At 35.1% G+C, this 26,170-nt stretch overlaps 28 non-coding genes across 28 annotated transcripts; 14 read left to right on the top strand and 14 right to left on the bottom strand.

Moving 5' to 3' along the window:
- The first annotated feature begins 419 nt into the window (after nt 1–419).
- Nucleotides 420–491, top strand: Trnae-uuc (transfer RNA glutamic acid (anticodon UUC)). Its single transcript has one exon. It is a non-coding gene; the product is annotated as a tRNA-Glu (tRNA).
- Nucleotides 492–821: 330 nt separating this feature from the next.
- Trnag-gcc (transfer RNA glycine (anticodon GCC)) lies at nt 822–892 on the bottom strand. Its single transcript has one exon. It is a non-coding gene; the product is annotated as a tRNA-Gly (tRNA).
- Nucleotides 893–1,520: 628 nt separating this feature from the next.
- Trnae-uuc (transfer RNA glutamic acid (anticodon UUC)) lies at nt 1,521–1,592 on the top strand. The gene has a single exon. It is a non-coding gene; the product is annotated as a tRNA-Glu (tRNA).
- A 330-nt stretch (nt 1,593–1,922) lies between these two features.
- Trnag-gcc (transfer RNA glycine (anticodon GCC)) lies at nt 1,923–1,993 on the bottom strand. Its single transcript has one exon. It is a non-coding gene; the product is annotated as a tRNA-Gly (tRNA).
- A 628-nt stretch (nt 1,994–2,621) lies between these two features.
- On the top strand, nt 2,622–2,693 carry Trnae-uuc (transfer RNA glutamic acid (anticodon UUC)). The gene has a single exon. It is a non-coding gene; the product is annotated as a tRNA-Glu (tRNA).
- Nucleotides 2,694–3,023: 330 nt separating this feature from the next.
- Trnag-gcc (transfer RNA glycine (anticodon GCC)) lies at nt 3,024–3,094 on the bottom strand. The gene has a single exon. It is a non-coding gene; the product is annotated as a tRNA-Gly (tRNA).
- A 628-nt stretch (nt 3,095–3,722) lies between these two features.
- Nucleotides 3,723–3,794, top strand: Trnae-uuc (transfer RNA glutamic acid (anticodon UUC)). Its single transcript has one exon. It is a non-coding gene; the product is annotated as a tRNA-Glu (tRNA).
- Nucleotides 3,795–4,124: 330 nt separating this feature from the next.
- Nucleotides 4,125–4,195, bottom strand: Trnag-gcc (transfer RNA glycine (anticodon GCC)). Its single transcript has one exon. It is a non-coding gene; the product is annotated as a tRNA-Gly (tRNA).
- A 628-nt stretch (nt 4,196–4,823) lies between these two features.
- Nucleotides 4,824–4,895, top strand: Trnae-uuc (transfer RNA glutamic acid (anticodon UUC)). The gene has a single exon. It is a non-coding gene; the product is annotated as a tRNA-Glu (tRNA).
- Nucleotides 4,896–5,225: 330 nt separating this feature from the next.
- Nucleotides 5,226–5,296, bottom strand: Trnag-gcc (transfer RNA glycine (anticodon GCC)). Its single transcript has one exon. It is a non-coding gene; the product is annotated as a tRNA-Gly (tRNA).
- Nucleotides 5,297–5,924: 628 nt separating this feature from the next.
- Nucleotides 5,925–5,996, top strand: Trnae-uuc (transfer RNA glutamic acid (anticodon UUC)). The gene has a single exon. It is a non-coding gene; the product is annotated as a tRNA-Glu (tRNA).
- Nucleotides 5,997–6,326: 330 nt separating this feature from the next.
- Trnag-gcc (transfer RNA glycine (anticodon GCC)) lies at nt 6,327–6,397 on the bottom strand. The gene has a single exon. It is a non-coding gene; the product is annotated as a tRNA-Gly (tRNA).
- Nucleotides 6,398–7,025: 628 nt separating this feature from the next.
- Nucleotides 7,026–7,097, top strand: Trnae-uuc (transfer RNA glutamic acid (anticodon UUC)). Its single transcript has one exon. It is a non-coding gene; the product is annotated as a tRNA-Glu (tRNA).
- Nucleotides 7,098–7,427: 330 nt separating this feature from the next.
- On the bottom strand, nt 7,428–7,498 carry Trnag-gcc (transfer RNA glycine (anticodon GCC)). Its single transcript has one exon. It is a non-coding gene; the product is annotated as a tRNA-Gly (tRNA).
- A 628-nt stretch (nt 7,499–8,126) lies between these two features.
- Trnae-uuc (transfer RNA glutamic acid (anticodon UUC)) lies at nt 8,127–8,198 on the top strand. The gene has a single exon. It is a non-coding gene; the product is annotated as a tRNA-Glu (tRNA).
- Nucleotides 8,199–8,528: 330 nt separating this feature from the next.
- Trnag-gcc (transfer RNA glycine (anticodon GCC)) lies at nt 8,529–8,599 on the bottom strand. Its single transcript has one exon. It is a non-coding gene; the product is annotated as a tRNA-Gly (tRNA).
- A 628-nt stretch (nt 8,600–9,227) lies between these two features.
- Nucleotides 9,228–9,299, top strand: Trnae-uuc (transfer RNA glutamic acid (anticodon UUC)). Its single transcript has one exon. It is a non-coding gene; the product is annotated as a tRNA-Glu (tRNA).
- A 330-nt stretch (nt 9,300–9,629) lies between these two features.
- Nucleotides 9,630–9,700, bottom strand: Trnag-gcc (transfer RNA glycine (anticodon GCC)). The gene has a single exon. It is a non-coding gene; the product is annotated as a tRNA-Gly (tRNA).
- Nucleotides 9,701–10,328: 628 nt separating this feature from the next.
- Trnae-uuc (transfer RNA glutamic acid (anticodon UUC)) lies at nt 10,329–10,400 on the top strand. The gene has a single exon. It is a non-coding gene; the product is annotated as a tRNA-Glu (tRNA).
- Nucleotides 10,401–10,730: 330 nt separating this feature from the next.
- Nucleotides 10,731–10,801, bottom strand: Trnag-gcc (transfer RNA glycine (anticodon GCC)). Its single transcript has one exon. It is a non-coding gene; the product is annotated as a tRNA-Gly (tRNA).
- A 628-nt stretch (nt 10,802–11,429) lies between these two features.
- On the top strand, nt 11,430–11,501 carry Trnae-uuc (transfer RNA glutamic acid (anticodon UUC)). Its single transcript has one exon. It is a non-coding gene; the product is annotated as a tRNA-Glu (tRNA).
- Nucleotides 11,502–11,831: 330 nt separating this feature from the next.
- Nucleotides 11,832–11,902, bottom strand: Trnag-gcc (transfer RNA glycine (anticodon GCC)). The gene has a single exon. It is a non-coding gene; the product is annotated as a tRNA-Gly (tRNA).
- Nucleotides 11,903–12,530: 628 nt separating this feature from the next.
- On the top strand, nt 12,531–12,602 carry Trnae-uuc (transfer RNA glutamic acid (anticodon UUC)). Its single transcript has one exon. It is a non-coding gene; the product is annotated as a tRNA-Glu (tRNA).
- Nucleotides 12,603–12,932: 330 nt separating this feature from the next.
- On the bottom strand, nt 12,933–13,003 carry Trnag-gcc (transfer RNA glycine (anticodon GCC)). The gene has a single exon. It is a non-coding gene; the product is annotated as a tRNA-Gly (tRNA).
- Nucleotides 13,004–13,631: 628 nt separating this feature from the next.
- On the top strand, nt 13,632–13,703 carry Trnae-uuc (transfer RNA glutamic acid (anticodon UUC)). Its single transcript has one exon. It is a non-coding gene; the product is annotated as a tRNA-Glu (tRNA).
- Nucleotides 13,704–14,033: 330 nt separating this feature from the next.
- Trnag-gcc (transfer RNA glycine (anticodon GCC)) lies at nt 14,034–14,104 on the bottom strand. The gene has a single exon. It is a non-coding gene; the product is annotated as a tRNA-Gly (tRNA).
- A 628-nt stretch (nt 14,105–14,732) lies between these two features.
- Nucleotides 14,733–14,804, top strand: Trnae-uuc (transfer RNA glutamic acid (anticodon UUC)). The gene has a single exon. It is a non-coding gene; the product is annotated as a tRNA-Glu (tRNA).
- A 330-nt stretch (nt 14,805–15,134) lies between these two features.
- On the bottom strand, nt 15,135–15,205 carry Trnag-gcc (transfer RNA glycine (anticodon GCC)). The gene has a single exon. It is a non-coding gene; the product is annotated as a tRNA-Gly (tRNA).
- Nucleotides 15,206–26,170: the final 10,965 nt, after the last annotated feature.

Here is a 26,170-nt window from a genome sequence, read left to right as displayed (position 1 = left end):
CTATGCTTAGTATGCCGGCGGTTTCGCGTCTTATTTAAATGAAACCGCTTCACAATGAAAATTAAGATGTAAAAAGGGGGAGTGGTTAATTAATCCAATTCTGTGAATGAACATTAATTACGCGTCCACTGTACATAAATTTCAGGTTGGAAGGTTTTGCCGACAAACTACCTGTACATTACCAATGCCGTCGAGATTTTTTTTTTTTTTTAGATCGAACAAAAACACTTTCAAAGCATTACTGCTTTAAGTGTGGATAAGAAAGGTAGAAAGGATTAACTTTGAAATAACATACTTTCACGCAGACTCTCACCTCACAGTTATCAAATCATATGTTGACACAAACATGGTTTAAGCAAAGTAATCAACTATTCTTGACCTTGCTTATATGTAGCTTAAATTAAGGTAGTTATACTAAGTCCGATGTGGTCTAGTGGTTAGGATTTCTGGTTTTCACCCAGACGGCCCGGGTTCGATTCCCGGCATCGGAGCTTTAGTTTTTGGTCATCTTTATCACATTACTGTTGTTGTAATACATGCCATTAAGGGAAAAAAAGTTGAGTTTCAGATGAGGAGATTATTTAGTTAAGACCTTTCTGACTTTCATCTGACAAAGAAAATAATTCATCCTTTGAATGACATAGATTTGTAAACGAACACTTTCAAAAAAGACCGTAGTAGTTCTTTAAATGTTGTAACACCGTCGCACATTTCAAACAAACGTCCATTATTGTTAAGTATTGAAACTGTAATGCTTTGCATTCCTCATTCTTCATTGCCAGTTGGTACATTAGAAAGTGGCAAAGATAAGAAAAAAGAAATGCATCGGCCGGGAATCGAACCCGGGCCGCCCGCGTGGCAGGCGAGCATTCTACCACTGAACCACCGATGCTTATAACCCAAGATGTCTAACTCGATCATATAAGGACAGTACATGATTACCACGTGTTACATGGTATGTATGATAGATGGCATGTTTATTATACATTATTGTCGGTACAACATGTAGAAACACGAAAAACATGTTTGACAAGAGAAAATCGACGGGCATTTAGTACTTATTCAATTGGTAATCTGCGACATAATCTCGCGACTCAAATGCTATGCTTAGTATGCCGGCGGTTTCGCGTCTTATTTAAATGAAACCGCTTCACAATGAAAATTAAGATGTAAAAAGGGGGAGTGGTTAATTAATCCAATTCTGTGAATGAACATTAATTACGCGTCCACTGTACATAAATTTCAGGTTGGAAGGTTTTGCCGACAAACTACCTGTACATTACCAATGCCGTCGAGATTTTTTTTTTTTTTTAGATCGAACAAAAACACTTTCAAAGCATTACTGCTTTAAGTGTGGATAAGAAAGGTAGAAAGGATTAACTTTGAAATAACATACTTTCACGCAGACTCTCACCTCACAGTTATCAAATCATATGTTGACACAAACATGGTTTAAGCAAAGTAATCAACTATTCTTGACCTTGCTTATATGTAGCTTAAATTAAGGTAGTTATACTAAGTCCGATGTGGTCTAGTGGTTAGGATTTCTGGTTTTCACCCAGACGGCCCGGGTTCGATTCCCGGCATCGGAGCTTTAGTTTTTGGTCATCTTTATCACATTACTGTTGTTGTAATACATGCCATTAAGGGAAAAAAAGTTGAGTTTCAGATGAGGAGATTATTTAGTTAAGACCTTTCTGACTTTCATCTGACAAAGAAAATAATTCATCCTTTGAATGACATAGATTTGTAAACGAACACTTTCAAAAAAGACCGTAGTAGTTCTTTAAATGTTGTAACACCGTCGCACATTTCAAACAAACGTCCATTATTGTTAAGTATTGAAACTGTAATGCTTTGCATTCCTCATTCTTCATTGCCAGTTGGTACATTAGAAAGTGGCAAAGATAAGAAAAAAGAAATGCATCGGCCGGGAATCGAACCCGGGCCGCCCGCGTGGCAGGCGAGCATTCTACCACTGAACCACCGATGCTTATAACCCAAGATGTCTAACTCGATCATATAAGGACAGTACATGATTACCACGTGTTACATGGTATGTATGATAGATGGCATGTTTATTATACATTATTGTCGGTACAACATGTAGAAACACGAAAAACATGTTTGACAAGAGAAAATCGACGGGCATTTAGTACTTATTCAATTGGTAATCTGCGACATAATCTCGCGACTCAAATGCTATGCTTAGTATGCCGGCGGTTTCGCGTCTTATTTAAATGAAACCGCTTCACAATGAAAATTAAGATGTAAAAAGGGGGAGTGGTTAATTAATCCAATTCTGTGAATGAACATTAATTACGCGTCCACTGTACATAAATTTCAGGTTGGAAGGTTTTGCCGACAAACTACCTGTACATTACCAATGCCGTCGAGATTTTTTTTTTTTTTTAGATCGAACAAAAACACTTTCAAAGCATTACTGCTTTAAGTGTGGATAAGAAAGGTAGAAAGGATTAACTTTGAAATAACATACTTTCACGCAGACTCTCACCTCACAGTTATCAAATCATATGTTGACACAAACATGGTTTAAGCAAAGTAATCAACTATTCTTGACCTTGCTTATATGTAGCTTAAATTAAGGTAGTTATACTAAGTCCGATGTGGTCTAGTGGTTAGGATTTCTGGTTTTCACCCAGACGGCCCGGGTTCGATTCCCGGCATCGGAGCTTTAGTTTTTGGTCATCTTTATCACATTACTGTTGTTGTAATACATGCCATTAAGGGAAAAAAAGTTGAGTTTCAGATGAGGAGATTATTTAGTTAAGACCTTTCTGACTTTCATCTGACAAAGAAAATAATTCATCCTTTGAATGACATAGATTTGTAAACGAACACTTTCAAAAAAGACCGTAGTAGTTCTTTAAATGTTGTAACACCGTCGCACATTTCAAACAAACGTCCATTATTGTTAAGTATTGAAACTGTAATGCTTTGCATTCCTCATTCTTCATTGCCAGTTGGTACATTAGAAAGTGGCAAAGATAAGAAAAAAGAAATGCATCGGCCGGGAATCGAACCCGGGCCGCCCGCGTGGCAGGCGAGCATTCTACCACTGAACCACCGATGCTTATAACCCAAGATGTCTAACTCGATCATATAAGGACAGTACATGATTACCACGTGTTACATGGTATGTATGATAGATGGCATGTTTATTATACATTATTGTCGGTACAACATGTAGAAACACGAAAAACATGTTTGACAAGAGAAAATCGACGGGCATTTAGTACTTATTCAATTGGTAATCTGCGACATAATCTCGCGACTCAAATGCTATGCTTAGTATGCCGGCGGTTTCGCGTCTTATTTAAATGAAACCGCTTCACAATGAAAATTAAGATGTAAAAAGGGGGAGTGGTTAATTAATCCAATTCTGTGAATGAACATTAATTACGCGTCCACTGTACATAAATTTCAGGTTGGAAGGTTTTGCCGACAAACTACCTGTACATTACCAATGCCGTCGAGATTTTTTTTTTTTTTTAGATCGAACAAAAACACTTTCAAAGCATTACTGCTTTAAGTGTGGATAAGAAAGGTAGAAAGGATTAACTTTGAAATAACATACTTTCACGCAGACTCTCACCTCACAGTTATCAAATCATATGTTGACACAAACATGGTTTAAGCAAAGTAATCAACTATTCTTGACCTTGCTTATATGTAGCTTAAATTAAGGTAGTTATACTAAGTCCGATGTGGTCTAGTGGTTAGGATTTCTGGTTTTCACCCAGACGGCCCGGGTTCGATTCCCGGCATCGGAGCTTTAGTTTTTGGTCATCTTTATCACATTACTGTTGTTGTAATACATGCCATTAAGGGAAAAAAAGTTGAGTTTCAGATGAGGAGATTATTTAGTTAAGACCTTTCTGACTTTCATCTGACAAAGAAAATAATTCATCCTTTGAATGACATAGATTTGTAAACGAACACTTTCAAAAAAGACCGTAGTAGTTCTTTAAATGTTGTAACACCGTCGCACATTTCAAACAAACGTCCATTATTGTTAAGTATTGAAACTGTAATGCTTTGCATTCCTCATTCTTCATTGCCAGTTGGTACATTAGAAAGTGGCAAAGATAAGAAAAAAGAAATGCATCGGCCGGGAATCGAACCCGGGCCGCCCGCGTGGCAGGCGAGCATTCTACCACTGAACCACCGATGCTTATAACCCAAGATGTCTAACTCGATCATATAAGGACAGTACATGATTACCACGTGTTACATGGTATGTATGATAGATGGCATGTTTATTATACATTATTGTCGGTACAACATGTAGAAACACGAAAAACATGTTTGACAAGAGAAAATCGACGGGCATTTAGTACTTATTCAATTGGTAATCTGCGACATAATCTCGCGACTCAAATGCTATGCTTAGTATGCCGGCGGTTTCGCGTCTTATTTAAATGAAACCGCTTCACAATGAAAATTAAGATGTAAAAAGGGGGAGTGGTTAATTAATCCAATTCTGTGAATGAACATTAATTACGCGTCCACTGTACATAAATTTCAGGTTGGAAGGTTTTGCCGACAAACTACCTGTACATTACCAATGCCGTCGAGATTTTTTTTTTTTTTTAGATCGAACAAAAACACTTTCAAAGCATTACTGCTTTAAGTGTGGATAAGAAAGGTAGAAAGGATTAACTTTGAAATAACATACTTTCACGCAGACTCTCACCTCACAGTTATCAAATCATATGTTGACACAAACATGGTTTAAGCAAAGTAATCAACTATTCTTGACCTTGCTTATATGTAGCTTAAATTAAGGTAGTTATACTAAGTCCGATGTGGTCTAGTGGTTAGGATTTCTGGTTTTCACCCAGACGGCCCGGGTTCGATTCCCGGCATCGGAGCTTTAGTTTTTGGTCATCTTTATCACATTACTGTTGTTGTAATACATGCCATTAAGGGAAAAAAAGTTGAGTTTCAGATGAGGAGATTATTTAGTTAAGACCTTTCTGACTTTCATCTGACAAAGAAAATAATTCATCCTTTGAATGACATAGATTTGTAAACGAACACTTTCAAAAAAGACCGTAGTAGTTCTTTAAATGTTGTAACACCGTCGCACATTTCAAACAAACGTCCATTATTGTTAAGTATTGAAACTGTAATGCTTTGCATTCCTCATTCTTCATTGCCAGTTGGTACATTAGAAAGTGGCAAAGATAAGAAAAAAGAAATGCATCGGCCGGGAATCGAACCCGGGCCGCCCGCGTGGCAGGCGAGCATTCTACCACTGAACCACCGATGCTTATAACCCAAGATGTCTAACTCGATCATATAAGGACAGTACATGATTACCACGTGTTACATGGTATGTATGATAGATGGCATGTTTATTATACATTATTGTCGGTACAACATGTAGAAACACGAAAAACATGTTTGACAAGAGAAAATCGACGGGCATTTAGTACTTATTCAATTGGTAATCTGCGACATAATCTCGCGACTCAAATGCTATGCTTAGTATGCCGGCGGTTTCGCGTCTTATTTAAATGAAACCGCTTCACAATGAAAATTAAGATGTAAAAAGGGGGAGTGGTTAATTAATCCAATTCTGTGAATGAACATTAATTACGCGTCCACTGTACATAAATTTCAGGTTGGAAGGTTTTGCCGACAAACTACCTGTACATTACCAATGCCGTCGAGATTTTTTTTTTTTTTTAGATCGAACAAAAACACTTTCAAAGCATTACTGCTTTAAGTGTGGATAAGAAAGGTAGAAAGGATTAACTTTGAAATAACATACTTTCACGCAGACTCTCACCTCACAGTTATCAAATCATATGTTGACACAAACATGGTTTAAGCAAAGTAATCAACTATTCTTGACCTTGCTTATATGTAGCTTAAATTAAGGTAGTTATACTAAGTCCGATGTGGTCTAGTGGTTAGGATTTCTGGTTTTCACCCAGACGGCCCGGGTTCGATTCCCGGCATCGGAGCTTTAGTTTTTGGTCATCTTTATCACATTACTGTTGTTGTAATACATGCCATTAAGGGAAAAAAAGTTGAGTTTCAGATGAGGAGATTATTTAGTTAAGACCTTTCTGACTTTCATCTGACAAAGAAAATAATTCATCCTTTGAATGACATAGATTTGTAAACGAACACTTTCAAAAAAGACCGTAGTAGTTCTTTAAATGTTGTAACACCGTCGCACATTTCAAACAAACGTCCATTATTGTTAAGTATTGAAACTGTAATGCTTTGCATTCCTCATTCTTCATTGCCAGTTGGTACATTAGAAAGTGGCAAAGATAAGAAAAAAGAAATGCATCGGCCGGGAATCGAACCCGGGCCGCCCGCGTGGCAGGCGAGCATTCTACCACTGAACCACCGATGCTTATAACCCAAGATGTCTAACTCGATCATATAAGGACAGTACATGATTACCACGTGTTACATGGTATGTATGATAGATGGCATGTTTATTATACATTATTGTCGGTACAACATGTAGAAACACGAAAAACATGTTTGACAAGAGAAAATCGACGGGCATTTAGTACTTATTCAATTGGTAATCTGCGACATAATCTCGCGACTCAAATGCTATGCTTAGTATGCCGGCGGTTTCGCGTCTTATTTAAATGAAACCGCTTCACAATGAAAATTAAGATGTAAAAAGGGGGAGTGGTTAATTAATCCAATTCTGTGAATGAACATTAATTACGCGTCCACTGTACATAAATTTCAGGTTGGAAGGTTTTGCCGACAAACTACCTGTACATTACCAATGCCGTCGAGATTTTTTTTTTTTTTTAGATCGAACAAAAACACTTTCAAAGCATTACTGCTTTAAGTGTGGATAAGAAAGGTAGAAAGGATTAACTTTGAAATAACATACTTTCACGCAGACTCTCACCTCACAGTTATCAAATCATATGTTGACACAAACATGGTTTAAGCAAAGTAATCAACTATTCTTGACCTTGCTTATATGTAGCTTAAATTAAGGTAGTTATACTAAGTCCGATGTGGTCTAGTGGTTAGGATTTCTGGTTTTCACCCAGACGGCCCGGGTTCGATTCCCGGCATCGGAGCTTTAGTTTTTGGTCATCTTTATCACATTACTGTTGTTGTAATACATGCCATTAAGGGAAAAAAAGTTGAGTTTCAGATGAGGAGATTATTTAGTTAAGACCTTTCTGACTTTCATCTGACAAAGAAAATAATTCATCCTTTGAATGACATAGATTTGTAAACGAACACTTTCAAAAAAGACCGTAGTAGTTCTTTAAATGTTGTAACACCGTCGCACATTTCAAACAAACGTCCATTATTGTTAAGTATTGAAACTGTAATGCTTTGCATTCCTCATTCTTCATTGCCAGTTGGTACATTAGAAAGTGGCAAAGATAAGAAAAAAGAAATGCATCGGCCGGGAATCGAACCCGGGCCGCCCGCGTGGCAGGCGAGCATTCTACCACTGAACCACCGATGCTTATAACCCAAGATGTCTAACTCGATCATATAAGGACAGTACATGATTACCACGTGTTACATGGTATGTATGATAGATGGCATGTTTATTATACATTATTGTCGGTACAACATGTAGAAACACGAAAAACATGTTTGACAAGAGAAAATCGACGGGCATTTAGTACTTATTCAATTGGTAATCTGCGACATAATCTCGCGACTCAAATGCTATGCTTAGTATGCCGGCGGTTTCGCGTCTTATTTAAATGAAACCGCTTCACAATGAAAATTAAGATGTAAAAAGGGGGAGTGGTTAATTAATCCAATTCTGTGAATGAACATTAATTACGCGTCCACTGTACATAAATTTCAGGTTGGAAGGTTTTGCCGACAAACTACCTGTACATTACCAATGCCGTCGAGATTTTTTTTTTTTTTTAGATCGAACAAAAACACTTTCAAAGCATTACTGCTTTAAGTGTGGATAAGAAAGGTAGAAAGGATTAACTTTGAAATAACATACTTTCACGCAGACTCTCACCTCACAGTTATCAAATCATATGTTGACACAAACATGGTTTAAGCAAAGTAATCAACTATTCTTGACCTTGCTTATATGTAGCTTAAATTAAGGTAGTTATACTAAGTCCGATGTGGTCTAGTGGTTAGGATTTCTGGTTTTCACCCAGACGGCCCGGGTTCGATTCCCGGCATCGGAGCTTTAGTTTTTGGTCATCTTTATCACATTACTGTTGTTGTAATACATGCCATTAAGGGAAAAAAAGTTGAGTTTCAGATGAGGAGATTATTTAGTTAAGACCTTTCTGACTTTCATCTGACAAAGAAAATAATTCATCCTTTGAATGACATAGATTTGTAAACGAACACTTTCAAAAAAGACCGTAGTAGTTCTTTAAATGTTGTAACACCGTCGCACATTTCAAACAAACGTCCATTATTGTTAAGTATTGAAACTGTAATGCTTTGCATTCCTCATTCTTCATTGCCAGTTGGTACATTAGAAAGTGGCAAAGATAAGAAAAAAGAAATGCATCGGCCGGGAATCGAACCCGGGCCGCCCGCGTGGCAGGCGAGCATTCTACCACTGAACCACCGATGCTTATAACCCAAGATGTCTAACTCGATCATATAAGGACAGTACATGATTACCACGTGTTACATGGTATGTATGATAGATGGCATGTTTATTATACATTATTGTCGGTACAACATGTAGAAACACGAAAAACATGTTTGACAAGAGAAAATCGACGGGCATTTAGTACTTATTCAATTGGTAATCTGCGACATAATCTCGCGACTCAAATGCTATGCTTAGTATGCCGGCGGTTTCGCGTCTTATTTAAATGAAACCGCTTCACAATGAAAATTAAGATGTAAAAAGGGGGAGTGGTTAATTAATCCAATTCTGTGAATGAACATTAATTACGCGTCCACTGTACATAAATTTCAGGTTGGAAGGTTTTGCCGACAAACTACCTGTACATTACCAATGCCGTCGAGATTTTTTTTTTTTTTTAGATCGAACAAAAACACTTTCAAAGCATTACTGCTTTAAGTGTGGATAAGAAAGGTAGAAAGGATTAACTTTGAAATAACATACTTTCACGCAGACTCTCACCTCACAGTTATCAAATCATATGTTGACACAAACATGGTTTAAGCAAAGTAATCAACTATTCTTGACCTTGCTTATATGTAGCTTAAATTAAGGTAGTTATACTAAGTCCGATGTGGTCTAGTGGTTAGGATTTCTGGTTTTCACCCAGACGGCCCGGGTTCGATTCCCGGCATCGGAGCTTTAGTTTTTGGTCATCTTTATCACATTACTGTTGTTGTAATACATGCCATTAAGGGAAAAAAAGTTGAGTTTCAGATGAGGAGATTATTTAGTTAAGACCTTTCTGACTTTCATCTGACAAAGAAAATAATTCATCCTTTGAATGACATAGATTTGTAAACGAACACTTTCAAAAAAGACCGTAGTAGTTCTTTAAATGTTGTAACACCGTCGCACATTTCAAACAAACGTCCATTATTGTTAAGTATTGAAACTGTAATGCTTTGCATTCCTCATTCTTCATTGCCAGTTGGTACATTAGAAAGTGGCAAAGATAAGAAAAAAGAAATGCATCGGCCGGGAATCGAACCCGGGCCGCCCGCGTGGCAGGCGAGCATTCTACCACTGAACCACCGATGCTTATAACCCAAGATGTCTAACTCGATCATATAAGGACAGTACATGATTACCACGTGTTACATGGTATGTATGATAGATGGCATGTTTATTATACATTATTGTCGGTACAACATGTAGAAACACGAAAAACATGTTTGACAAGAGAAAATCGACGGGCATTTAGTACTTATTCAATTGGTAATCTGCGACATAATCTCGCGACTCAAATGCTATGCTTAGTATGCCGGCGGTTTCGCGTCTTATTTAAATGAAACCGCTTCACAATGAAAATTAAGATGTAAAAAGGGGGAGTGGTTAATTAATCCAATTCTGTGAATGAACATTAATTACGCGTCCACTGTACATAAATTTCAGGTTGGAAGGTTTTGCCGACAAACTACCTGTACATTACCAATGCCGTCGAGATTTTTTTTTTTTTTTAGATCGAACAAAAACACTTTCAAAGCATTACTGCTTTAAGTGTGGATAAGAAAGGTAGAAAGGATTAACTTTGAAATAACATACTTTCACGCAGACTCTCACCTCACAGTTATCAAATCATATGTTGACACAAACATGGTTTAAGCAAAGTAATCAACTATTCTTGACCTTGCTTATATGTAGCTTAAATTAAGGTAGTTATACTAAGTCCGATGTGGTCTAGTGGTTAGGATTTCTGGTTTTCACCCAGACGGCCCGGGTTCGATTCCCGGCATCGGAGCTTTAGTTTTTGGTCATCTTTATCACATTACTGTTGTTGTAATACATGCCATTAAGGGAAAAAAAGTTGAGTTTCAGATGAGGAGATTATTTAGTTAAGACCTTTCTGACTTTCATCTGACAAAGAAAATAATTCATCCTTTGAATGACATAGATTTGTAAACGAACACTTTCAAAAAAGACCGTAGTAGTTCTTTAAATGTTGTAACACCGTCGCACATTTCAAACAAACGTCCATTATTGTTAAGTATTGAAACTGTAATGCTTTGCATTCCTCATTCTTCATTGCCAGTTGGTACATTAGAAAGTGGCAAAGATAAGAAAAAAGAAATGCATCGGCCGGGAATCGAACCCGGGCCGCCCGCGTGGCAGGCGAGCATTCTACCACTGAACCACCGATGCTTATAACCCAAGATGTCTAACTCGATCATATAAGGACAGTACATGATTACCACGTGTTACATGGTATGTATGATAGATGGCATGTTTATTATACATTATTGTCGGTACAACATGTAGAAACACGAAAAACATGTTTGACAAGAGAAAATCGACGGGCATTTAGTACTTATTCAATTGGTAATCTGCGACATAATCTCGCGACTCAAATGCTATGCTTAGTATGCCGGCGGTTTCGCGTCTTATTTAAATGAAACCGCTTCACAATGAAAATTAAGATGTAAAAAGGGGGAGTGGTTAATTAATCCAATTCTGTGAATGAACATTAATTACGCGTCCACTGTACATAAATTTCAGGTTGGAAGGTTTTGCCGACAAACTACCTGTACATTACCAATGCCGTCGAGATTTTTTTTTTTTTTTAGATCGAACAAAAACACTTTCAAAGCATTACTGCTTTAAGTGTGGATAAGAAAGGTAGAAAGGATTAACTTTGAAATAACATACTTTCACGCAGACTCTCACCTCACAGTTATCAAATCATATGTTGACACAAACATGGTTTAAGCAAAGTAATCAACTATTCTTGACCTTGCTTATATGTAGCTTAAATTAAGGTAGTTATACTAAGTCCGATGTGGTCTAGTGGTTAGGATTTCTGGTTTTCACCCAGACGGCCCGGGTTCGATTCCCGGCATCGGAGCTTTAGTTTTTGGTCATCTTTATCACATTACTGTTGTTGTAATACATGCCATTAAGGGAAAAAAAGTTGAGTTTCAGATGAGGAGATTATTTAGTTAAGACCTTTCTGACTTTCATCTGACAAAGAAAATAATTCATCCTTTGAATGACATAGATTTGTAAACGAACACTTTCAAAAAAGACCGTAGTAGTTCTTTAAATGTTGTAACACCGTCGCACATTTCAAACAAACGTCCATTATTGTTAAGTATTGAAACTGTAATGCTTTGCATTCCTCATTCTTCATTGCCAGTTGGTACATTAGAAAGTGGCAAAGATAAGAAAAAAGAAATGCATCGGCCGGGAATCGAACCCGGGCCGCCCGCGTGGCAGGCGAGCATTCTACCACTGAACCACCGATGCTTATAACCCAAGATGTCTAACTCGATCATATAAGGACAGTACATGATTACCACGTGTTACATGGTATGTATGATAGATGGCATGTTTATTATACATTATTGTCGGTACAACATGTAGAAACACGAAAAACATGTTTGACAAGAGAAAATCGACGGGCATTTAGTACTTATTCAATTGGTAATCTGCGACATAATCTCGCGACTCAAATGCTATGCTTAGTATGCCGGCGGTTTCGCGTCTTATTTAAATGAAACCGCTTCACAATGAAAATTAAGATGTAAAAAGGGGGAGTGGTTAATTAATCCAATTCTGTGAATGAACATTAATTACGCGTCCACTGTACATAAATTTCAGGTTGGAAGGTTTTGCCGACAAACTACCTGTACATTACCAATGCCGTCGAGATTTTTTTTTTTTTTTAGATCGAACAAAAACACTTTCAAAGCATTACTGCTTTAAGTGTGGATAAGAAAGGTAGAAAGGATTAACTTTGAAATAACATACTTTCACGCAGACTCTCACCTCACAGTTATCAAATCATATGTTGACACAAACATGGTTTAAGCAAAGTAATCAACTATTCTTGACCTTGCTTATATGTAGCTTAAATTAAGGTAGTTATACTAAGTCCGATGTGGTCTAGTGGTTAGGATTTCTGGTTTTCACCCAGACGGCCCGGGTTCGATTCCCGGCATCGGAGCTTTAGTTTTTGGTCATCTTTATCACATTACTGTTGTTGTAATACATGCCATTAAGGGAAAAAAAGTTGAGTTTCAGATGAGGAGATTATTTAGTTAAGACCTTTCTGACTTTCATCTGACAAAGAAAATAATTCATCCTTTGAATGACATAGATTTGTAAACGAACACTTTCAAAAAAGACCGTAGTAGTTCTTTAAATGTTGTAACACCGTCGCACATTTCAAACAAACGTCCATTATTGTTAAGTATTGAAACTGTAATGCTTTGCATTCCTCATTCTTCATTGCCAGTTGGTACATTAGAAAGTGGCAAAGATAAGAAAAAAGAAATGCATCGGCCGGGAATCGAACCCGGGCCGCCCGCGTGGCAGGCGAGCATTCTACCACTGAACCACCGATGCTTATAACCCAAGATGTCTAACTCGATCATATAAGGACAGTACATGATTACCACGTGTTACATGGTATGTATGATAGATGGCATGTTTATTATACATTATTGTCGGTACAACATGTAGAAACACGAAAAACATGTTTGACAAGAGAAAATCGACGGGCATTTAGTACTTATTCAATTGGTAATCTGCGACATAATCTCGCGACTCAAATGCTATGCTTAGTATGCCGGCGGTTTCGCGTCTTATTTAAATGAAACCGCTTCACAATGAAAATTAAGATGTAAAAAGGGGGAGTGGTTAATTAATCCAATTCTGTGAATGAACATTAATTACGCGTCCACTGTACATAAATTTCAGGTTGGAAGGTTTTGCCGACAAACTACCTGTACATTACCAATGCCGTCGAGATTTTTTTTTTTTTTTAGATCGAACAAAAACACTTTCAAAGCATTACTGCTTTAAGTGTGGATAAGAAAGGTAGAAAGGATTAACTTTGAAATAACATACTTTCACGCAGACTCTCACCTCACAGTTATCAAATCATATGTTGACACAAACATGGTTTAAGCAAAGTAATCAACTATTCTTGACCTTGCTTATATGTAGCTTAAATTAAGGTAGTTATACTAAGTCCGATGTGGTCTAGTGGTTAGGATTTCTGGTTTTCACCCAGACGGCCCGGGTTCGATTCCCGGCATCGGAGCTTTAGTTTTTGGTCATCTTTATCACATTACTGTTGTTGTAATACATGCCATTAAGGGAAAAAAAGTTGAGTTTCAGATGAGGAGATTATTTAGTTAAGACCTTTCTGACTTTCATCTGACAAAGAAAATAATTCATCCTTTGAATGACATAGATTTGTAAACGAACACTTTCAAAAAAGACCGTAGTAGTTCTTTAAATGTTGTAACACCGTCGCACATTTCAAACAAACGTCCATTATTGTTAAGTATTGAAACTGTAATGCTTTGCATTCCTCATTCTTCATTGCCAGTTGGTACATTAGAAAGTGGCAAAGATAAGAAAAAAGAAATGCATCGGCCGGGAATCGAACCCGGGCCGCCCGCGTGGCAGGCGAGCATTCTACCACTGAACCACCGATGCTTATAACCCAAGATGTCTAACTCGATCATATAAGGACAGTACATGATTACCACGTGTTACATGGTATGTATGATAGATGGCATGTTTATTATACATTATTGTCGGTACAACATGTAGAAACACGAAAAACATGTTTGACAAGAGAAAATCGACGGGCATTTAGTACTTATTCAATTGGTAATCTGCGACATAATCTCGCGACTCAAATGCTATGCTTAGTATGCCGGCGGTTTCGCGTCTTATTTAAATGAAACCGCTTCACAATGAAAATTAAGATGTAAAAAGGGGGAGTGGTTAATTAATCCAATTCTGTGAATGAACATTAATTACGCGTCCACTGTACATAAATTTCAGGTTGGAAGGTTTTGCCGACAAACTACCTGTACATTACCAATGCCGTCGAGATTTTTTTTTTTTTTTAGATCGAACAAAAACACTTTCAAAGCATTACTGCTTTAAGTGTGGATAAGAAAGGTAGAAAGGATTAACTTTGAAATAACATACTTTCACGCAGACTCTCACCTCACAGTTATCAAATCATATGTTGACACAAACATGGTTTAAGCAAAGTAATCAACTATTCTTGACCTTGCTTATATGTAGCTTAAATTAAGGTAGTTATACTAAGTCCGATGTGGTCTAGTGGTTAGGATTTCTGGTTTTCACCCAGACGGCCCGGGTTCGATTCCCGGCATCGGAGCTTTAGTTTTTGGTCATCTTTATCACATTACTGTTGTTGTAATACATGCCATTAAGGGAAAAAAAGTTGAGTTTCAGATGAGGAGATTATTTAGTTAAGACCTTTCTGACTTTCATCTGACAAAGAAAATAATTCATCCTTTGAATGACATAGATTTGTAAACGAACACTTTCAAAAAAGACCGTAGTAGTTCTTTAAATGTTGTAACACCGTCGCACATTTCAAACAAACGTCCATTATTGTTAAGTATTGAAACTGTAATGCTTTGCATTCCTCATTCTTCATTGCCAGTTGGTACATTAGAAAGTGGCAAAGATAAGAAAAAAGAAATGCATCGGCCGGGAATCGAACCCGGGCCGCCCGCGTGGCAGGCGAGCATTCTACCACTGAACCACCGATGCTTATAACCCAAGATGTCTAACTCGATCATATAAGGACAGTACATGATTACCACGTGTTACATGGTATGTATGATAGATGGCATGTTTATTATACATTATTGTCGGTACAACATGTAGAAACACGAAAAACATGTTATAGTTTCATCTGTGTTGTGATTGAATGTTTACGGATGGAACTATATTATCATACATGTATGAATATGGAACTCTTTTACAGGATGCCGACCTTAAATTGACCCCGCTATAGGAATTGAAATACATTTCTTTCCCTTTCCTTAATGGGACCTTTTAATTTACTGACTTAAACCTTAATGAGGGACCGTTTACAATTTACATATGTTTAACATTTAATGCTAATCTGTAATTAAATTTGAATCTTCCTTGTGTTTTTCTTTTTTAAATGACCCTTTACTTCCACTTTAACTGACATTATAAGTAGTGGAAGATTGAAAAAATATATATTTTAATTAAATTATAGCAGGTACATGTTTACAATCAGGATGTTTTACTTTTAAAATAACAAGCATTTTATAAAAAAAATATCTATTGTTGACTTCTGTCACAGTTTTATTTTTCTAAAGTTTAGATATGACACTTTAATTACAATAATTATTGTTGTATTGTGTTGATACTCCTTTCATTTCCAAACTGCAGATTTTTTTGGGGGCGTTTTTGTTTAATCATCTCTTATATAATTAACAGTTACGAAAGTAGTCAGTTAATATCAATTGATAATTGGCCAATTTTATAAATATTTAAATTTTAAACAAACTTAAAAAATCTTATTTGTATTTTAAGATTGTGAGACTTCAAAATAAAAAAATTTTCTTCAGAGCCTTGATATTTAAAAAAAAAATTAACACAAAGATCGTCCTGTAATTTGAATTAGTGTTTGGGGGGAGCGGCTTTTGCCCGTTCGGATGTTCAATTTTTTATCTTGCTCTTAAATTTGTATTTGGCATCGACTTTAACTTTTTTCGCATTCCATTTATGACCTAAAAGCTGCAATAAATTGCTATCTATACGACTCATTTCCTGAAGTTCATATCAGTAAACTATACATAAAATAACGATAATTGTTGAATTCATCTGGTCAAGGTGTAGTTCATCCAATATTCATATAACGTCTTGTTGGGAGTCTTAGGATTTAGACATATTAGAGTCGTCGGGATAATGATAACCTGTTTATCGAAACAAACATGTTTTTTATGTTCTTGTTTTCTTTATATGAATTTTGTTGGTAAATTGATCTGTTTTTTTAGTAGATTTTGTTACTTAATAATCAGGTTCTCGGGTTTTTATGTAGATAATGTAGTCAACTGATCTGAAAATCATAGTTTTGATAATCAGAGATAAAATAAATCCACAGATTTTAACTATATTCCGTTCGCGATGACTATATCGAGACGTTATATGAGTTGGTTTGGACTGCATCTTGTCAACATGGTACGGAACAGAGGGTTACAACTATTTTCATTAATCCCTTTATTCTATACGGATATCAATTGGAAAAAATAAGCGTGTTACATTGTAGCTTATTGATGCTTGAAGATAACATATTGAAAGAGAAAAAAAATGATCTAAATTGAAATAGGATAGATTAATTTCTTTAAAGAAATAATTAACCTCGATGCATTTTCATGTGCATTTTCCAAATCAAGAATCTCTTCTGTGGTTGTCTTTTGTCGTGCGTTGATAGTTGTTGTTATTTTGATTATAGATAATAGGTCTTTAAGATACCAGATCTTGTATCTATCGGAAGAAGATCTTGTAGATAGTACATCTTGTGGATAATATTTTGTAGATATTAGAAATTGTAGAAAGCAGATCATGTAGCTAGTATATCTTGTAGATAGTATACGCTAGATAGTATCTTGTAGATAGTATACCGGTATCTTGTAGATAGTATACCGGTATCTTGTAGATAGTATACCGGTATTTTGTAGACAGTATACCGGTATCTTGTAGATAGTATACCGGTATCTTGTAGATAATAAACCAGTATCTTGTTGATAGTATATTGTAGATAGTATAACTGAGAAAATCATAAAAGTTTCAACAGACGAAGAAATTGATAATTAAGATTAGATAGTATCTTGTAGATAGTATACCGGTATCTTGTAGATAGTATACCGGTATCTTGTAGATAGTATACCGGTATTTTGTAGACAGTATACCGGTATCTTGTAGATAGTATACCGGTATCTTGTAGATAATAAACCAGTATCTTGTTGATAGTATATTGTAGATAGTATAACTGAGAAAATCATAAAAGTTTCAACAGACGAAGAAATTGATAATTAAGATTAGATAGTATCTTGTAGATAGTATACCGGTATCTTGTAGATAGTATACCGGTATCTTGTAGATAGTATACCGGTATTTTGTAGACAGTATACCGGTATCTTGTAGATAGTATACCGGTATCTTGTAGATAATAAACCAGTATCTTGTTGATAGTATATTGTAGATAGTATAACTGAGAAAATCATAAAAGTTTCAACAGACGAAGAAATTGATAATTAAGATTGAAATAAATTCATTAAACACATTTCAACCTAACAAGTAGTTATCGTTAGCGATTCTTGTAGGATCAATGGAAGTAGTTTCTTAATGAAGACTGGCTTGCTCATTTTGATAGGTCACTAGTCTAAATTTTACACGTTAAGATAGTCGGTCAGATAAATTCGTTACATAGTGTGCTAGTGACGTAATACGGTATATATAGATTGGGTCAATAAATTCCATATGGGATTCGAGCTTCGTTCTCACCCCATATGGAATTTACTGACCCCATATATATCGTATTAGGTCACTAGCACACTATGTAACTAATAATCTTGCGTACTGGAAAGATTTATTGATTGAAATATTGTATAGACACCTGCCTATTGGTAAAGGCTGTATGGGAGGGGCGAAATATACCAAAGGGACAGTCAAACTCATAGATCGAAAATAATCTGACAACGCCATGGCTAAAAAAGAAAAAGACAAACAGACAAATAATAGAACACAAGACACAACATAGAAAACTAAAGACTAAGCAACACGAACCCCATCAAAAACTGGGGATGATCTCATGTGCTCTTGACGGGTAAGCAGATTCTTCTCCACATGTGGCACCCGTCGTGCTGCTTATGTTATTACAAATCCGGTAAATAGTTTGATTCGGTATGTCACATTCGTGAAAAGGGAAGGGGATTGTAGTAACGACATAAGGAACCTAACCGATATCATCTGTGAAACGATTATTCCATAACGGTCAACCAACTCGTGATGGCGTCCGTAAAAGGGATGATTTGAACTTCACCATATGGAACTCTTGGTTTAATAGCTTCCTTGAGAGCAGCAACTCTCTATCAAGGAAATCATGATAGGAAACACAAGTACGGGAATATCGTATCAATTGGGAGATATGTATTTCGTATGCAGGCGCTGTACTGATGGAATGTTGCTACATAGAAATGGAAAGTTCACAATTGGGAAACTGAAATCATCTCTTTTGTGTGTATGTTGCCCTTTTGATGTCGTTCTTTATAACTTTGTATTCTGTCTCATGGACGTTTATCCTGCGTATCTATTTATTCACATTAAAATTACAGTGTACATGCACTACACAGAAAATCAAAGGCTTACCAACACGAAACTCGCCAACAAAGAGTAATCCGGCATGCTCCATTGGTGGCAAATTTATACGAGAAAACCAAAGGAATAATATATATACAAAACAATATATTAAAACAGATATGACAGACAGCAACTAATGACAACCACAGAATGACAGGCTCCTCCCTTGGGACCAACACACTAATGTGGTTGGGTTTGGGTTAAACATTTTTACGAGCGCTAAACTCTCTACCCTAACCTAGAACACTGGAGTAACAGCACACACACCGAAATAATAAAACTTTAAAACGCAATTGAAAAAGAAAAAGGGTGGACCCATCAGTTCGACACAAAGTACAGCAATAAAAAAGAACACAAAGACTAAAAGTTCTGCTATAAGGGTACTAGCCGTCACTAAAAGCTAGTCAAAAGCAATATATAAATTAATCAGATAAGTATGTTGAACAAATGCTTTATATATTTTTTTACCAGTTTATTGACATGGTTATATATTACAACACATACTCCATTTGAACACCAATCTTTCAAACTGTTTTGAGCAATAAAACTGACAGCTAATACTTTTTTATGCCCCATCTGGTTTGTGCGTCCGTTCGTCGTACCGTCCGTTTGTTCGTTCGTTCGTCCGTCGCTTCAGGTTACAGTTTCTGATTGAACTTGAAACTTAGTACACCTGTTTCCTATGATATGATCTTTCTAATTTTAATGCCAAATAAGAGATTTTACCCCATTTTCACGGTTCACTGAACATAGAAAATGATAGTGCGGATTAGGCATCCGTGTACTATGGACACATTCTTGTTTCTCCTCAGTTTAATAGATTGAACATATCATGAGTACAACACATATCTAATTTGAACACTTAAACAAATATTTGAAGACAAGCTATTTCATTTTCATGTTTATTTGACATTAATACATTATAGAACAATCCATATTTTAACACTGATTGTAACTTTTATTGAATGAATCTTACATATATTTTTTTCTAATTTGATAGACATTACTATATTGTACAACACAGATACCGTTTAAACAAATCCTACATTTACTTTTCGAATTTTAATAAATATACCTATATTCTACTACATGTAAACTATTTTTAATAACACTGATTCAAACTGTTTTGAACAAATTCTACATATATTCTTCCCAGTTTTTAAAACAAGCATAACTGTTTTGTAAAACCCATTCACTGAATAACACTGGTTCAACCTGTTTTGAATAACATTTGCAATCATTTCCGTTATAAAACATTAAAATATTGTACAATATAAACACCATTTGTTTACTTTTTCAAACTATATTGAACAAATCTACATTGTTTTCTCCAATTTGATAGACATAACTATATTATACAATATTCAGACCAGACTATTAACCATTGTTCAAAATGTTATAGTTTGCCGTTGAATAGACAAGAATATATTGCATTGTACATTTATCGTTTAAACGCTGTTTCAAAATATTTTGAACAGATTCTTCATATATTTTTTTCCAGATTAATAATAAATAACTATATTACTCTTCTGTTGAATAGGCAAGAACATATTGTACAACACATATACCACCATGCATTGTTTAAAACTAATTTGAACAAACATTACGTTTTATATTTTCCCCGTTAAATAGACATACATACATACATACATACATACATACATACATACATACATACATACATACATACATACATACATACATACATACATACATACATACATACATACATACATACATACATACATACATACATACATACATACATACATACATACATACATAAAGAGCCTTTATTCATATTTTAAATCAAATTTTCTTAATCATGAGTGATGTTTGATGCCTTTCAATCGTTGAATTGTTTTTATCAAAATATTGAATGCAATATTACTCTATAGTTTTATTTGATCATACAAAAGTTAATTTCTTACTTGCTTGTAAGGTTTTCGTATTTCAGTAAGGAAAAAAACTGTCAATTTTAAATAAATCTAAACACACTTTAGACTCTGTTTATTTTTTATCTTACATATTTAAATATTTTTAAAAGAAGTATTAGGGTGGCTGGAGTATCATTAAGTTACTCAGACTATGAAGACGAATCCATCGAAAGAAAAACAAACAGAACATCGTAATAAAAAATGGAACTGCGTGATATGTTTCCAATTTTGGTTCAGTAATTTTTGTCTGATTTTTATCCAAACTATTTCGTCTGTAATACACTAAAACATTATGATATAAACAAATGGACTTAATTTCTTAAAAGCTGGATCAAACATATGCAACATTTTTATTTGACTTATTATTATTTACCCTTCCGTTGCACCTGATATCACTTCTAGTTTTTGGTTGGGTTCGTGTTACTCAGTGTTTATTTTTCTATGTTGTTTTATGTACTGTTGTTTGTATTTTTCTTTTTTAAACATGGCGTTGTCAGCTTATTGTCGACTTATGAGTTTGAATTTCCCTTTGGTATCCTTTAAAACTAAGGCTTTTCTACCTCAAGAATAGATTACCTTAGCTGTATTTGGCAAATCTTTGAGGAATTTTTGGTCCTCAATGCTCTTCAACTTCGTACTTTATTTGGTCTTTTATAACATTTTTGATTCGACCGTCACTGATGAGTCTTTTGTAGACGAAACGCTCGTCTGGCGTAAATATTAAATTTATTCCTGGTATCTATGATGAGTTTATTTGCCTTCTTCTTATAAAAACCGACTACTACTAAGCAGCACGTTTCACTATGGCGTCTTGATAAACAATGGGAGTAATTGTCGGAATCATGTCGATACTTGTTTTTCCAAAGAGATTTTACATACTTATGGCAAATAGAAAAACTAAGAGAATTCTGAGAATGCTATACACTCACGATTCAAATGTAGACAAAAAAAATCAACGATAGGCAAACGAAAAAAGACGAAATTTCAAATCACATACCACAATACACAACATCCACGTCTAAATACTGAGCACACAAGCCCTATCTAAAGGATGAGTGAACTCAGGACTCAGGAGGTTAACAAAATAAACTTCGCTAGTGATATCCATCAAAATAAGACATGATATCGCACGTTGGGTAAATGTTTTTGTACTTCATTGTTTATTTTTAATAAATTCGTTACACTAAAAAGTGTTCCGAGTCTGAAAAGACCATATTTTGTGCTCGACCAGTAAAATCGAGCACATATTTTACTCGACTAGTCTCGATATTATCTCGACAGTACTTAACTGAACTTTACTGTACTCGACTTTACTTAATAAGTCTGATTCAGTACTTTATGATCTTGGTGTAGTCTGAAATGGTCTCGACCTAGGCTCGACTAGTCTTGACCTTTAAATTTAGTCTGACTGGACTGAAGCAGCCCATCTAACTAAATTAAATATAGATCTTACAAAATTCCAGGTTATTTGGTCGTTTAGTTCATTGCTGTGATATAAAAGAATTAAATCAATTAAATAAAAAAATTGATTAAATTCAGATAATCATCTTTGATTATTTCTATAACATTTTCAAGTCAACTTGGATTTTCATAAACCTCTACAGCTATCCTAATTATACTTTGATTTTACAAAATACCAGGTTGTTTGGTAGTTTGATTTATTGCTTTCAAATTTGAGGATTTAATTAATAGGTAAAAAAAAGCTAGAATTTTCAGTCGGACTGAATTCAGATAGTTAACTTTAAATTGGTTTATTATTTTCGATTTTCATAAAACTGTACAGCTAACTCAGCTGTATATATATATTGATTTTACTGAATCCCAGGTTCTTATGTTGTTAGGCATATTGCTGAAAAATTTAAGGATTTATTCAATCAAGGTAAAACAAGTTAGAATAAATATTTCGGACTAAATTCAGATAGTCATCTTTAGATTTGTTTATAACTGTTTCAAAGCAACTTGGATTTTCATTTTTGGCCTCACCCCTATGGATTTGACTAGCCATCTATGGAATCGTAGGGGGGTCAATATCAAACCATATAATGTAAGGTATATTGTTTTACCCAAAGACAAAAATGAAAGAATGAAACACATTTGTAACAGTATGTGACACTAATATCCCGTACCGGAAAAACTGTCATGATACTATCCATAAATACTTGTTTTATAGGAAAGGGCAAACAAGTTATTATTCTTGCCTTTAAAAAGGAGGGACGAAAGATACCAAAGGAAAAATTCAACTCATACACTCTTTAAGCGTTTCTGATCTTTATGAGAATGTGTTATGTCACTTGCTTTATTATAACAGGGTTGTCAAGGGCGAACTCATGTATAGTCGTATGCTCATCTGATTTTTTTGTCTATCAATGCTTCCTTGCAGTGGGGGATGTCCATCTAACTCTGAGAGCTGTTTTTATAAAAAGCCATGTCTGATCGCGATTAAGACGTTAAATTGTCTGCCCGAAATGAGGGAGAGTGCCAAATGAAAATAACACTAAATGAGTTTGTTGATATTAAAGACATTTTCTTGATTTACTCTCATCAAGTACGATCATACCAAATAAAATGAAATCCGACTACCTACACACGCATATGGCTATATTTCGTTGGGTTGCTGTATCGTTGACATTTACTAAACATTTCCTTTTAGTCAATTACAAATTATCAGATAGACATGCGCAATAAAGCAAAGAATTATTTAAAACATTCAAGTATAAACATAGACCGGGCACCTGCAGAAAGTTTTTGTCGAAACTGCTGACCCATCAATAGATATACTATAAAGTTCACTGCAAAGCCTATCGATAGACTAAGATGTCTGTATGGTATCAGCTTTCCGCGTAATGTCTCGTTTGAAGAAAGGAAATACAATATACAAACTACACTGTTTAGTATTTCCGACAAAATGAAAACAATGCATATGAAAGCAATAGTCAATGCAGATATTCGATTTCTACGTGTTACAGTTGGATGATCTATCCAAGGTAAGTTTTTTCTTATGATAGTTAATTTACATATGATGTACATTGTACAGATTAAAACTAAGGACACACATAAAAGTATCAAGTTGTTAACGACTAGAATTGAATATCTGTATGTGCTTTTTGAGTTGTTTTTTAATTCTAAATCTAGACAACAATGACCGTCAATCTCTCTCATCCAGTGAAGCGGCAACATAATTAAAAGTATGGTCAAGGCTGTAGCTAGCATGGCTGACAAAATTATACATATTAGGATGACCCTATTGGTTAGGTATTCCCTGCTCCATAATGGAAACATCAGAACTGCTGTTTTCTGTAGACAAGAGATTATTGTGATTAAAATGGACAATAAATGAAAACCATCAGAAATAATATTGACAATGCTATACCAAACACAGAACGGATAATCCAATAAAAGACGTATTAGTTTGCCATTTGTAAAACCCATTTGATGATAGTAAAATGAATAAGATATAAATTCTGGACCACACCAAATTAATGCTGATAAAGTATCTGATATTGCCAAAGCAGAAAGGAGAATGACCACTGGTGATCTATTTTCCTTTCGTAGAAATATCGATAGTACAAAAATATTAAAAATAGTTACAATTACGACTAATACCATTTCTGCATAGGACATTGGGGATTCTAGGATCGATAGACTTATAATTTCATATGAGTCCCCTATACATTGGTAATAAATTTTAAGACAGTCGAATTCTGATTTAAATTCCATGATATTGCCTATACTTAGGAGATATTCTGTTTCATTTTTCTGGTAACCTTGTAATTGAACATACTGATAAAATGGTTTTATACACGAATCGTCTGCTAACAGAATTAGCTGATGCCGATGATAACCTTGACTCATTCCCGATAACATTCTTCCTTCAAATAAAACAGGGTTGTCAATGTGATTATCATGTAGAGATATGATAAATACTTGTTGATTTGTAAAAGACAAATGCTCCCAGCAAGATGTCATGTTCAGAAGGAAAAATATCATATTATCTTGATTTAGACGATATTTTTTCAGGCATAAAAAATTTTGGAACTTCATCGTACACTGCTCAATTTCATCTGTAAAAAAAATATCCAAACCTTTGAAATATGGAACTTCAAAATCGTCTGTATAAGTGATATTGTATGTTACTAACGAGTCACAAAACAGTTTCCGGAAAGTCACGTCTGTACAGTATTCGAGTTCCTCTTTTAACTGTGAGGCCTGAAAGTAGACATCCCCAACAATCTTTTTCAGATCTGTTGTATAGGAACAATTATAGCCTAGTTCTACAACTAAAAGCGTTGAATCTTGAAATCTAGCCAGTAATGACTGACCTTTATCCAAAGATACGATCTTTCCCAAAACATGAGGGCATACAAGTTGGTATAAGTCGGTAGACTCACACATTGTCCTACTTTTAGGATCTGAAATGTGAAAAAAAGTCTTATTCATATTAATACCGAAAAACCTCTTTACGATTATGTTCAACTTTATATAAAATAAACACAAGCCATATTTATCATATGCATCGTTCTTTTAGATTGTTTCCATTTTGAAACCAATCTGTCTTTTTTCCTAAATACTAGTATGCTTTTTGGTTGGTATTTTGAAATCAGAACTTCGATTTTAAAAATGTAATCATAGATGCGACTGGTAGCCAAGATTCAAAAGATACAGTATGTTTGAAAGTTCCCGTAACAACTTAAACTTATATTATTTCATATTTTATTTTAAATTTCTTTATATTCCTACTGCTTATGCCTTTCGTTTCTAATGATCTTATGTCCATATTAACTGATCTGATATTCCAACGCTACTAGCTAGACACTCGTGTTTGGCGTTCTCAAATTACAACCCTGGTATGTGAGACGATAATATAGTACTACATGCTGTATAAATCTAATAGATCAATATCACTAAAAGGGTCAAAGTTTAAGAAGAGCTTATATCGAATGCACGTTGGTACAGCACTCGGTATGTGGATATTTGATAGGACTTATTTGTAGTATGTATATCAGATGTTTAAAGGATTGTAAAGAATTGAAAATAGGATAACGCTATTATCCCTTTAATATGCCCATATTTCTAGTACTTCACTTGTCAAACATCGATCTAAAATAATTATCACTGGAACTTTTAGATTTGTATGTGCAGAAGATCTAGAAGAAAAACATCTATGCGATTCTTAATAAACAAATTTACATTGTCCACTGTTTTCCGTCAACAGTACATTATTAGTTTCAATGTGGCATTGAATTAGGCTATCATTTTTATTCCTAAAACCAAACGTGAGATCTTTACATTATGGCACCACTAACATCACAAGCATAGGTTTAGTGAGATATTTTTCAAATATGAAACAACTATGTGACAGAATTATGTCGAGCGTGTAATTGGTAAATCATATGACACCATG

Source organism: Mytilus edulis, chromosome 11 (genome assembly GCF_963676685.1).
Source record: "Mytilus edulis chromosome 11, xbMytEdul2.2, whole genome shotgun sequence".
NCBI classification, from domain to species: domain Eukaryota; kingdom Metazoa; phylum Mollusca; class Bivalvia; order Mytilida; family Mytilidae; genus Mytilus; species Mytilus edulis.
Note: the sequence above shows the minus strand (reverse complement) of the source record. Positions and strands in the feature narration are given on the sequence as shown.